The following is a 10,641-nucleotide window of genomic DNA, read 5'->3' on the forward strand; positions in this document are numbered from 1 at the left end:
ATGACCTCTACATCTGCATCTCTTCCTTCATTTGTCATATCCTATGAAGTTATGGATACAGGGGCGTATTGTGCCGGTTCCCGCTGGTTCGGTCCCTTGGTTGCCTTTAGGGTCTAGCGGCCACCCATTCCTCACCCACCCCTTGCTTTGCTGGCCCATCTGCCATGATCGGAGCTCAGCTCCGATCGGGCAGTGTTACAGCTTCTGCATATGCGCAAAAGCTTACTGTACATAAAGAAAAATGTCGGCAGGGGGTGCTGCTGCACATGCCCAACCACAGCAGCTTCTTCCATAAGCTTTTGCAGAGCCTGTCAGTCACCACAGATGGCTCTGCCTCCAGCCAGTCTGTGGCCCACCCCCAGGACTATCTACGTGCATGCTGCTACAACAAGCAGCCTATGCACACACAGATGGCTAGGAACAGCAGCAGCCTGCAAACAGGAGCCAGCAGCATGCAAATTCTGACAGTGGGCCTGATTCAGCAATGATCACTATTGCGATTACACATGCAATTGGCCGATTGTTACATTCTGCGCATGCATCACAGTGCGCATGCGCAAACTAGCCACTGCGGATGGGACTGCAATCACAGACCCATCGCAGAGTGATTGACAGGAAGTACCATTTGTGGGTGGTGATATGGGGGTGGTCGGCGAAATGCAGGTTTGCCAGTGCTTTCGAAAGCCATTGCAGGGGCGTGCATAGGTTATTCACTGCAATGCCATACACAGCCTAGTACTCACAGCGTGAGATGAGGTTAGCCATTTCTGAGTAAGGTCAGAGCTTGTGTAAGTGTGCTTGAGGCTGTAATTGTACTCGATGTTACCGATGGTTTCGCAGTCTTGCTAAATATTACAGATGTGTGTAAGGTGAGGTGGGCGTCTTTGTGTAGTGCTGTGATGGCATTGCATCGCAATGGATTAGCATATCATCGCAGGTAGACTGCGTGCATAATCACAGCTGCGGTCGCAGTTGCGATCCGTAGTGAATCAGGCCCTGTGTCACACTAGTAGTGTGACAGTCAGTAAGTAAACTTTTATTATATCTAAAATATGTCTGCCTCCCAAGTATATATATAGGGGTAGATATATTATTTGATCACTTGCACTCTACCATTGTGAAACAACTTGTGGGGTACTCCCGCAATGGTCCACCGCAATATCCACTTGTGGCGACCAATCACACATGTTATTCTTGCATGGGCACTCTCCAAATATAAACATCCACTTCGCTTTCAATACACATTTATTTGTAGTTTTGAAATTTCACCCAGTGAATCAGCATCAGGCTTTAGTTTAAAAGCATCTGACTTTTTCATATAATCTTCGGCATATAATTTACAAGTGAACACATGGCCATCGTTGTTAAGCAGCTTTACACACATATAGATTTTGTTCATCAGAAAACAATTGTGACCAGACTAGACACAAAAATAATAGCCTATTAATGGTGATTCATTTCCATGCACTTGCACTGCTTCCCAAACAATAGACACTTTCTTATCAACCACTTCATGTTGTGGGATATCTATTGCAACAGTCCAGTAAATCCACTGCATATAAGCTTAACTTAACATTCATCAAGCAATTAGTGTTCACTTATACCGTCCGTCGACCTCGGTCTCTTCATGGACCGTTCAAGACAGCAGATCCTATATTACACTGGGGAACAGTCAATCTGTTGCCAGGGATTTAAGAGTCGGTTTCTATTAATCTCTTGGAGGCCATACGGTTTGCTGCCAGTGCTTTTGTTTTGCACGACTATCCCATAAGCATATGTGACAAGGATACTTATTATATCCACTTTGCTGCCCAAGAAGAAAGTTTACCATTTTTAAATCGACACAAACAGACCACTCATGCTGAGAATAAGCAATTTTTTCTAACACTAACTTGATATTATGATATCGTTCTTTAAGTTTTGTTGAATGACGGTAGGAATCGATGCAAATGTATTCCCATTGTGCAGTAATACGCATTTTAAGCTCCTTTTAGAACTATCCAAAAAGAGCCGCCAGTCGTCTGCTCAATATTCTGGTAAGCCCAGCATCTGGAGAAGTTCCGGAATATTGTTGCAATACATAAGATTGTTATCTTGGCTAAAGAACGGCAGTAAGGCTTGATTTCTATTTCGATACGTTATAGTAACATCCAGCTCCAGACAGGGCTTTTCTTGAAGTCTGGATGCTAAAATCTCAGCTTCTTTTTTTGATAAATTCAAGTCACAAATTAAATCGTTTAGTTCCTTTAGAGAAAATTTGTTTGGAGTAGAGGAACTTTCTGCAAACTCACTTTCATCTGTGTTGTCACTTGCACTGGATGACATTAACATTTCCACATCATCACATTCAACTTCGCACAAAGAACTGAATGATGGTACAGGTAAATCTTCGCTATGTGATATCGGTTTGTTTTGCAGAATTCATACTTGGGTATTCCCATTCGCGTTTCTTAAATTGATTCATACCCTTCACATTTACTGCACAGAAATAGCAGTCACTCAAGTGATCTTTTGGCTCACACCACATCATAGGTATGCTGAAATGAAGTCCTTTTCGATCACCTTTAGTCCAATTGCAGAGTGATTCCACACAGCTTTTACAAACTTTGTTATGCACCCAAATCTTGTCTAGCTGGCTTATGGGACATCCAAAATAAGCGTGATACACTAGTTTTACGAATACAGTTATATTTCTTTCTTTCTTTTGCAACACTATATTTGCCACAAATATAACAAGAAACATCAGGGTTGTTAGTAAACCATCTCCAAGAACTAAGTTTTACGGCAAAAATGTTTTGTTTCACACATTCAGTGCTAACTCCCAAGAAAAGCCGAGGACGTACTGAACAAAACAAGCCCAACCGGTGAGAAATTGGTTGTGGCGGGACAGGGAGAGGGCAGAACAAAGGAACAGGAGGTGTGCTAACTGCGTCACTCGGTCCTCTCTGTTGCTCCTCTCTGTATGCTGGGAGGAGGCGTGGCTGTGGTATGAGGATGTCCCAGCAGGCTCAGCAGTGCATTGCTCCTCTGTATGCTGGGAGGAGGCGTGGCTGTGGTCTGAGGATGTCCCAGCAGGCTCAGCAGTGCATTGCTCCTCTCTGTATGCTGGGAGGAGGCGTGGCTGTGGTCTGAGGATGTCCCAGCAGGCTCAGCAGTGCACTGGCCACGCCTCCTCCCAGCATTAGTGAGGAGATATGAATGTGTTATGTGTCTCAAACGTGACTACCAGCTACGTTATCACAAATAAAACAAATTCTTGTTATTTTTGAAAGAGTTGTTAAAAAAGCAAAACTAAGTTGATTCTGTTAAGTAAAGCGGCCTAGACTAGTAAGGTACTTCAAGTGGAGAAAATAATAGAATTTTATAATTTTTCATTAATTTGAAATCTGGAGCAAATTCAGCTATAGCGAAGATCTAATGTGAAAATAGGACCCGCGAGTACTCTCAAACCGATCTTAAATCCTTGGAAAGAAAAAATATATATTTTTGTTCCACGGTGTTATGTATATTATTTATATACATATATATATATATATATATATATATACTGTGTATACATATATATATATATACTGTATATATATATATATATATATATACAGCAGGTATTTCCTTTAGGCGCTAAATAAGCCCCCTTGTGAAAGAAGAAAGCGGCACTCCATTATAGAAAAAATACAATATATATTGAAAAAAGTTACATGATACACCTCAAGTGTGTCGATGTTTCAAGGTCTCCCCGGACCTTGTCTTCAGGACTAGTGTACTCAAGGTGAACAAGTGAAAGTCTTACCTTAATAGTGTAGTTGCTGTAGCGTGTCGGTGCACACTGGACTCACCCGGCCAAGGGATGACGCTTCCGTCAAGGGAAACCCGGAAACCGCCACCAACGATGACGTCACGCGTCTCCCTGGCAACCCTGGACAACACCGTCATCCCACTGGGTAGGGGAGAACAGCTAAAAATGAAAATAAAAAGTTTGTAATGAGCTGTGTGCTAATATGGTGTGAAATGAATTATGTGCACTACAAAATGTATGTGACTGAGTGTGAAAAAAATTTAAGATGCTGATAAGAGCAATGACTAATAAATAAAGAAAACGTGCTGTGAGTGATACAAAAAAATAAATAACGTGTATGTGAAAAATAAATTATGTGTCGTGAATGTATGTGTGAAACATGTAGTGGGAAAAAATATATATAAAATATCTACATGACAATAAATATATATAAATGAGTATGTAAGTATAAATGTTTGGACTAACGTAAAACACCAATTACGATAACTGTTGAAGAAACATAATGGCTTAAATAAATATATACAGGCAGCAACCAACTATATAATTCAAGTCACCATTAAGCAGTCATAAATAAAGAAAGAAATATTTAAAGAAAAACACTTAGGGAAAAAGACTCTTGAAGAAAAACGTTCCAGACAATTTTTTCATTTAAACCATGGGGCGCTAGTGTATCCAGTCGGAAAATCCATTTAGATTCACATTGAGACAGCAGCTTATTTCTGTCCCCTCCACGACATAATGCCGGAATATGGTCAATAATTTTATACTTAAGGCTTGACAAAGTATGGTTGTTAGCCTTAAAATGTCATGCCACTGGTTGATCTATGTTTTTTCCTTGAAGGGCAGATCTAATAGCCGACCTATGGAGGGCCATTCTTTCCCGAAAGGTTCTTATTGTTTGTCCGACATAATATAGTCCGCAAGGACATATAATAAGATATACTACAAACTGTGTTGTACAGGTTAATGTATGACGAATTTTATATTTGAAACCAGTGTGCGGATGTTTAAAATAATGTCCTGGATCCATATAGCATTACATTTTTCTTCTGCAAACCTGGTAACTCACGATCTCCTGTAATTAAAGGCCAAAATGCTTTAATCACCTTTGGTACTATCCGGCTGGAGAGAGAATATTCTGTTACCAAAGGGATTTTATCCATGTTGCTGTTGTTCTTGTTAGAGACCAATAACTCCTCTCTAGATAATTGGAGAATTTCTTGTTTGTTTTTATGTAGCTCCCTTAGACTGTATCCTCTTTCAGTGAATTTGGTCACTACTTCGTTAAGTGCTGTTTCTAATTGTTGATGATCACTGATGATACGAGCAGCCCTAAGCATCTGGGATCTAGGTAATCCTTTCTTGAGTGCTGGTGCATGACAGCTACTATGATGTAATAGGGTATTTCGGTCAGTCTTATTGCTGAAAGATACCTGTTTTAATTTGGTTCCCGTCGATGCTGACTGTGACATCCAGATAGTTTATATCTGTAAAACTATGGTGAGAAGTGAATTCAACCGGTCCCTGTGCTGTACTGATGTTATCAATTAAAGTTATAAGGGACGCTTCTGATCCTTGCCACAGCAAAAATAAATCATCTATGTATCTTGTATATAGGAGGATATTGTCAGAGATATTCTTGTTGGAGAAAAATAATTGCTCCTCTTGTTCGAACATGTGGATATTGGCGTACGATGGGGCCACATTTGACCCCATCGCACAGCCTTGTTGTTGTAAGAAAAACTTGCCATTATGGATAAAGTAATTTTGTCGTAAGGTCAGCTCTAAAAGTTGCAGAAGAAATGGATTGTCCAATTTATCAAAATTATTTCTATGCAAGAATGTCCTCATGGCTGCCATTCCTTGATAATGAGGAATAATTGTATATAGATTTTTGACATCTACCGCACACAAAATGATCTTGTTAGGTACTGTTTTTATACTTTTTAATTTATTGAGAAATTCAGTTGTGTCCTTCAAAAATGTGGGCTGTGCAGAAATATAGGGTTGTATTAAATAATCCAAAAATTGTGCAATTGGTTGCAGTAGTGAGTCCCTGGCGGATACTATTAGCCTTCCAGGAGGGTTATAACTATCCTTGTGTATTTTGGGTACTGTGTACAGTACGGGAGTTTTAGGGAATGGTTGTGTTAAAACCTCATGTTCTTTTTTCGTTATTTGGCCATTGTTCAAAGCTACTATGAGAATATTATCCAAGTTACTTTTGAATCTCATGGTGGGATCCTCTGTGAGTTTAAGATATACAGCACTGTCTTTTAGTTGTTTACCGATTTCGAAGATATATTTGTCCAAGTCCTGCAGGACAATACCTCCCCCCTTGTCCGCTGGACGAATAACAATTTTTTTATTATTTTGTAATTTTTTTAAAGCTTGATATTCTGCTTTGGATAGATTAGTGTGTTTTTTAGGTTGTGTTGCATTATATTTACAGACAGAGTCATCCAACAACCGCGTGAATGTCTTTGTAGAGGCATTTTGTGACGGAGGGTCAAACGTGGATTTTATTCTCTGTGATAAAAATGTATTATGAGATAAGTTCTTATCTCCCTCTTGTTTTTGAAAAAATTCTTTTAACCTCAGCGTTCTGTTTAACCTATGGATATCAACTTTCCACTGCAACTCATTATGCATATTCGTAGGAATGAAGGATAAACCTTTATTGAGTAACGTTATTTCCATTTCTGTGAGGGTATGCGATGATAAGTTATAAATTAGTTCCTCCTTCTGTTTGTGGGAGGCTTTGTAATTCCTCTCGTTTTGTCCCTCCCCCGTCTCATGGGTTTATACCTGTGGCCTCTCCTTTGGCTCTGGTGACTCGTCCTAAAGGGACTGCTGTAGTGGTTAATGCATCATCAGAGTCAATAATATTAAATTCACTATCGCTGTTGGAGGAAGCGTTGTCATTTCTGGATTTAAATTTTATGTCTCTCCACGTTGATCTTTGTCGTGTTTTATGCTGCATGGGTTCCGTACCACTAAGCCAGCGATACACACGGTTTTCCTCGTAATCGGTTCGGACTGTGCTTAACTTTTTGCGCTTGAAGGCACTCAATTCCTTGCGATAGGATTGGCATTGTGTTTCTAATTTATCCCACATAGCTTTATTGCTGCGGTCTTCCAATGCCGTCTTATTCTGTGTAGAATAGATTGCTATTTTGTCACGCGTATGCTGGAGGGTTTTTCCTGCTTCTTCTATGACTAGAAGCATGAGGTCTAAACTACATTTGTTAAGTACAGAGATCCATTTAGTGCAGAACTCTTCATTGTTTCTTCCTATGGTAGGGGTGTTTCTGGCCCTAAACCCCCATGGAATTTGTCTAGCACGGTAATAGTCTGATAGTGATGACCTGTGTAGTAGGAAATCAATTTTCTTCTTTTTCATTCTCAATAATTGATGGTATAAATCTTGGACAGATTGTTGTTTGTCCAATGTGGTAGGGTTTTCTTTAAACAGGATAGCTGCTGCTTGGTCATCAGTGAAACTTAAGGTGTTTCCCAAATGTTGATGTATGTCCAAAAAACTGGAGGCTTCCCATGTATTTGCTTTGTTTTCCATGTTTACAAGATGTAATGTCCAGTGTAGACACTGTATTCGTTAACAGCCCAAAAATAGTCAAAAAAAATGCACGTAAATTATTTACTCCAATCAATAAGGAATTTAAAATATATATAGTGTGGCAGTTTCACCAGAGGTGACACTGGTGAGCAGCAGATTCTGTGTGGGGCAGGGGAGATCCGCCCACACATACTCATTATACTTTCAAGGCTCAAAAATTGGGAGCACAAGAAAATCCAAGATATCTATGCCTTAATGAAGTGGCAGATAGCCATCAAAGCCGTGACCTAAATTATGTGGATCAATGGAGTAAATATTTAAGTATCCTACCTGTCTGGAATCTGAGGGTGACTGTGCCAGTACGTTGTCGGTTGACATAAAGGCAAGGTCCAGAAGTTGTGATGCTGGTGACTCTCAGGATAATGTTAGCTCCTCTTCTGTCAAGGGCCCATCTGTGAAATATGCCAGTAGCCAATACAGGGCTTTAAGGCTGAAGGTTAAAGATGTGCCTTTAATAGGTTTAAGTAGCAAGAGTAAAGATGAAGTATGTCGCTTTGGGAAAAGTTACTTCAAGTTCTTAATGCCTGTTGCAATACCCAAAGGTGAGCCTCAAGTACTGCATAAAGAAAGCAAGTACAACCATTGGTACCATAAAGTTAGGAAAAAAGTAAGGAGAAAAATTACCTCCGGAACTTGGAGGATGTGACCCCAGAGATCACAAGAGTCTGTAGGATGCAGTGGATTTGCCTCATGAGAAGAGTGAAGAGGGACTTCACAATGAGAATGCCTCGTCCCATGTAGTTGAACCCAGGGGTTTCAAGCTGGGGAGGGGGATATGTGGCAGTATCACCAGAGGTGGCACTGGTGAGCAGCAGATTCTGTGTGGGACAGGGGAGATCCACCTACACAGACTAGAAAAGTATTGTGGGAAGATGCCTAATTGCTGCCTTGTGGATACAGCTCAGGTGTGGGCTGATGAGAAGGCAGACCAGTCAGGCTGCTGTGGGAAACAATCTATGTAGGATTGTGGCAGCCAGAGAGCCCAGTGAAGCTGAGCGAGCCATTAAGGGCCAGTAGGCCTGTGTCTGGACCTTGCAGGAGGCAAGGGCGGACCACAAATTCTCGGACTGTGTGACATTGGAGCAGTAAAGCTGCAGACTGAGGAAGCCAGAGCCTATATCTGTATGATACAGGGAAGGCCACCAGGACTGTTATTGGCAGACTAGCTGCACCATTGATAGAGAGGGTTCAAGAAGTGAGCTAGTGCCCTAAGAGAGGGTTAGGTTGTTTTTATTTGCTATTCTTGTTTCCTGACTATCATGCTGAAGTAAAGCACCATTTCCTTTATTTTACTGGAATGCCGTGTGTGGACCCTCATTAAGCACCTAAAACATTGCACCAATCCACCCTCTGCTGAGCTAATTAACCTCAAGCCATCACAATATATATATATATATATATATTTATATATATATGGTCCTAATAGATCATCACTCCTATATCTTCATGAAAAACTTGCCAGGTTACACGTCAAAGAAAATAACAAAGTATGCAGAAAAATGGCTCTCCGCTGGTCTCATGTCATCAAATAAATATACTCAAACAGCTAGTCTGATGATCCGAAGTATAACAAATCACAAACTTACAACCTTACCTTGTATATCACCCAATGCATACCCAGAGACTAGGCACTCGCGGCCCCGCCAGCAGCACGTCCATCACTTCCGGGACTCTGCAAACTGGAAGCACATGTCGCACACACGCCCACCGTTGCCATGGCAACGGTGGGCTGACGACACAAACTGACGACACAAACAGCTACCTGTAAAAAGAACATAACATGAGAATAATGCAAATAAGTTAAATTACATAAATGTTAAAACACTATGCAAGAAATACATCCATACGGCAGAAGAAATTTTTTTTATAAATAAATTGTAATATAACTTGTAAAGGAGGTGGGGTAGGAATATTACTCTCCCAATCTTTCACATACACAGTTCTCCCACAGGTACCATCACTCACATTTACATCTTTTGAAGTACATTCTATCAGGACTCTCCCCTTTCTCTCCACGAGTTTCTGCTATCTATCGCCCACCTGGGCCACTCCAACAATTTCTGGAACATTTTTCTGCTTGGCTCCCTCACTTCCTAATCCCAGACATCTCCACCATCATTATGGGTGACTTCAATATCCCCATTGACTGTCCACAATCGCCTCATGCCTCCAGACTACTCTCTATAACCTCCTCCCTTGGCCTTTCCCAATGGACTGACTCCTCTACTCATCAGGAGGGCCACTGCCTTGATCTTGTATTTACCAGACTATGCTCAGTTTCTGATTTCATTAATTCTCCTTTCCCTCTCTCAGATCACAACCTTATCACCTGCATACTCTCCTCCATTACATCAGCCTTTATGTAATTGAAATCACCCAAGCCTCCTAAAACCCATAGAAATATTAATGCTATTAACTTTCAACAACTATCTACCTCTCTACAACAACAACTCTCTCCAATTTCTGCATTCACTTCTCCTGAGACTGCTGCATCACACCTAAACCAGATTCTAGAAAAAGCCCTCGATGAAGTAGCTCCAGCTACTCATCACACACCTCGTAGACTTAGATGTCAACCGTGGCATTCTAACTTAACAAGGCATCTACAAAAACTCTCATGTAAAGTAGAACATCAGTGGAGAAAGTCTCGTACTCCAAGTGACTTCCTCACATATAAGACTATCTACAACTTTTATCGTGCTGCTCTGGACTGTGCCAAACAAATATATTTCCAATCTCTTATCTCTGCTCAAGTCTCTAACCCCAAACGACTTTTTAATACATTTAAACTGCTTCTTACCCATCCCTCACCCAACCCACCTGCTACGATCAGTGTGCATGATCTTGCTTCCTATTTTAAGGACAAGATTTATAAGATCTGAAATGAAATGGTATGCTCTTCCTCAGCTAGTGACCTGCTCAGTTCCCTGCCTGAAACCTCTGGCTCATTCTCTTTATTTGACCTCACAAATGAAGATGAAGTATCTACACTCTTCTCATCCTCCTACTCTATTACCTCTCCTCTAGATCTTATACCCTCACAACTCAGTAAAGCTCTGTCTCCTGTGCTCATTCCATCCCTAACTAAAATCTGCAATCTGTCTCTCGCTACTGGCATCTGTCCATCACTGTTCAAGCATGCAGTGATTACTCCCATTCTAAAAAAACTAAATTCTGACCCCAACACTCTCTCAAATTACCGTCCTAT

This window comes from Taudactylus pleione, unplaced genomic scaffold (assembly GCF_031769625.1).
Source record: "Taudactylus pleione unplaced genomic scaffold, aTauple2 ptg000334l, whole genome shotgun sequence".
In the NCBI taxonomy this organism is placed as follows: Eukaryota; Metazoa; Chordata; class Amphibia; order Anura; family Myobatrachidae; genus Taudactylus; species Taudactylus pleione.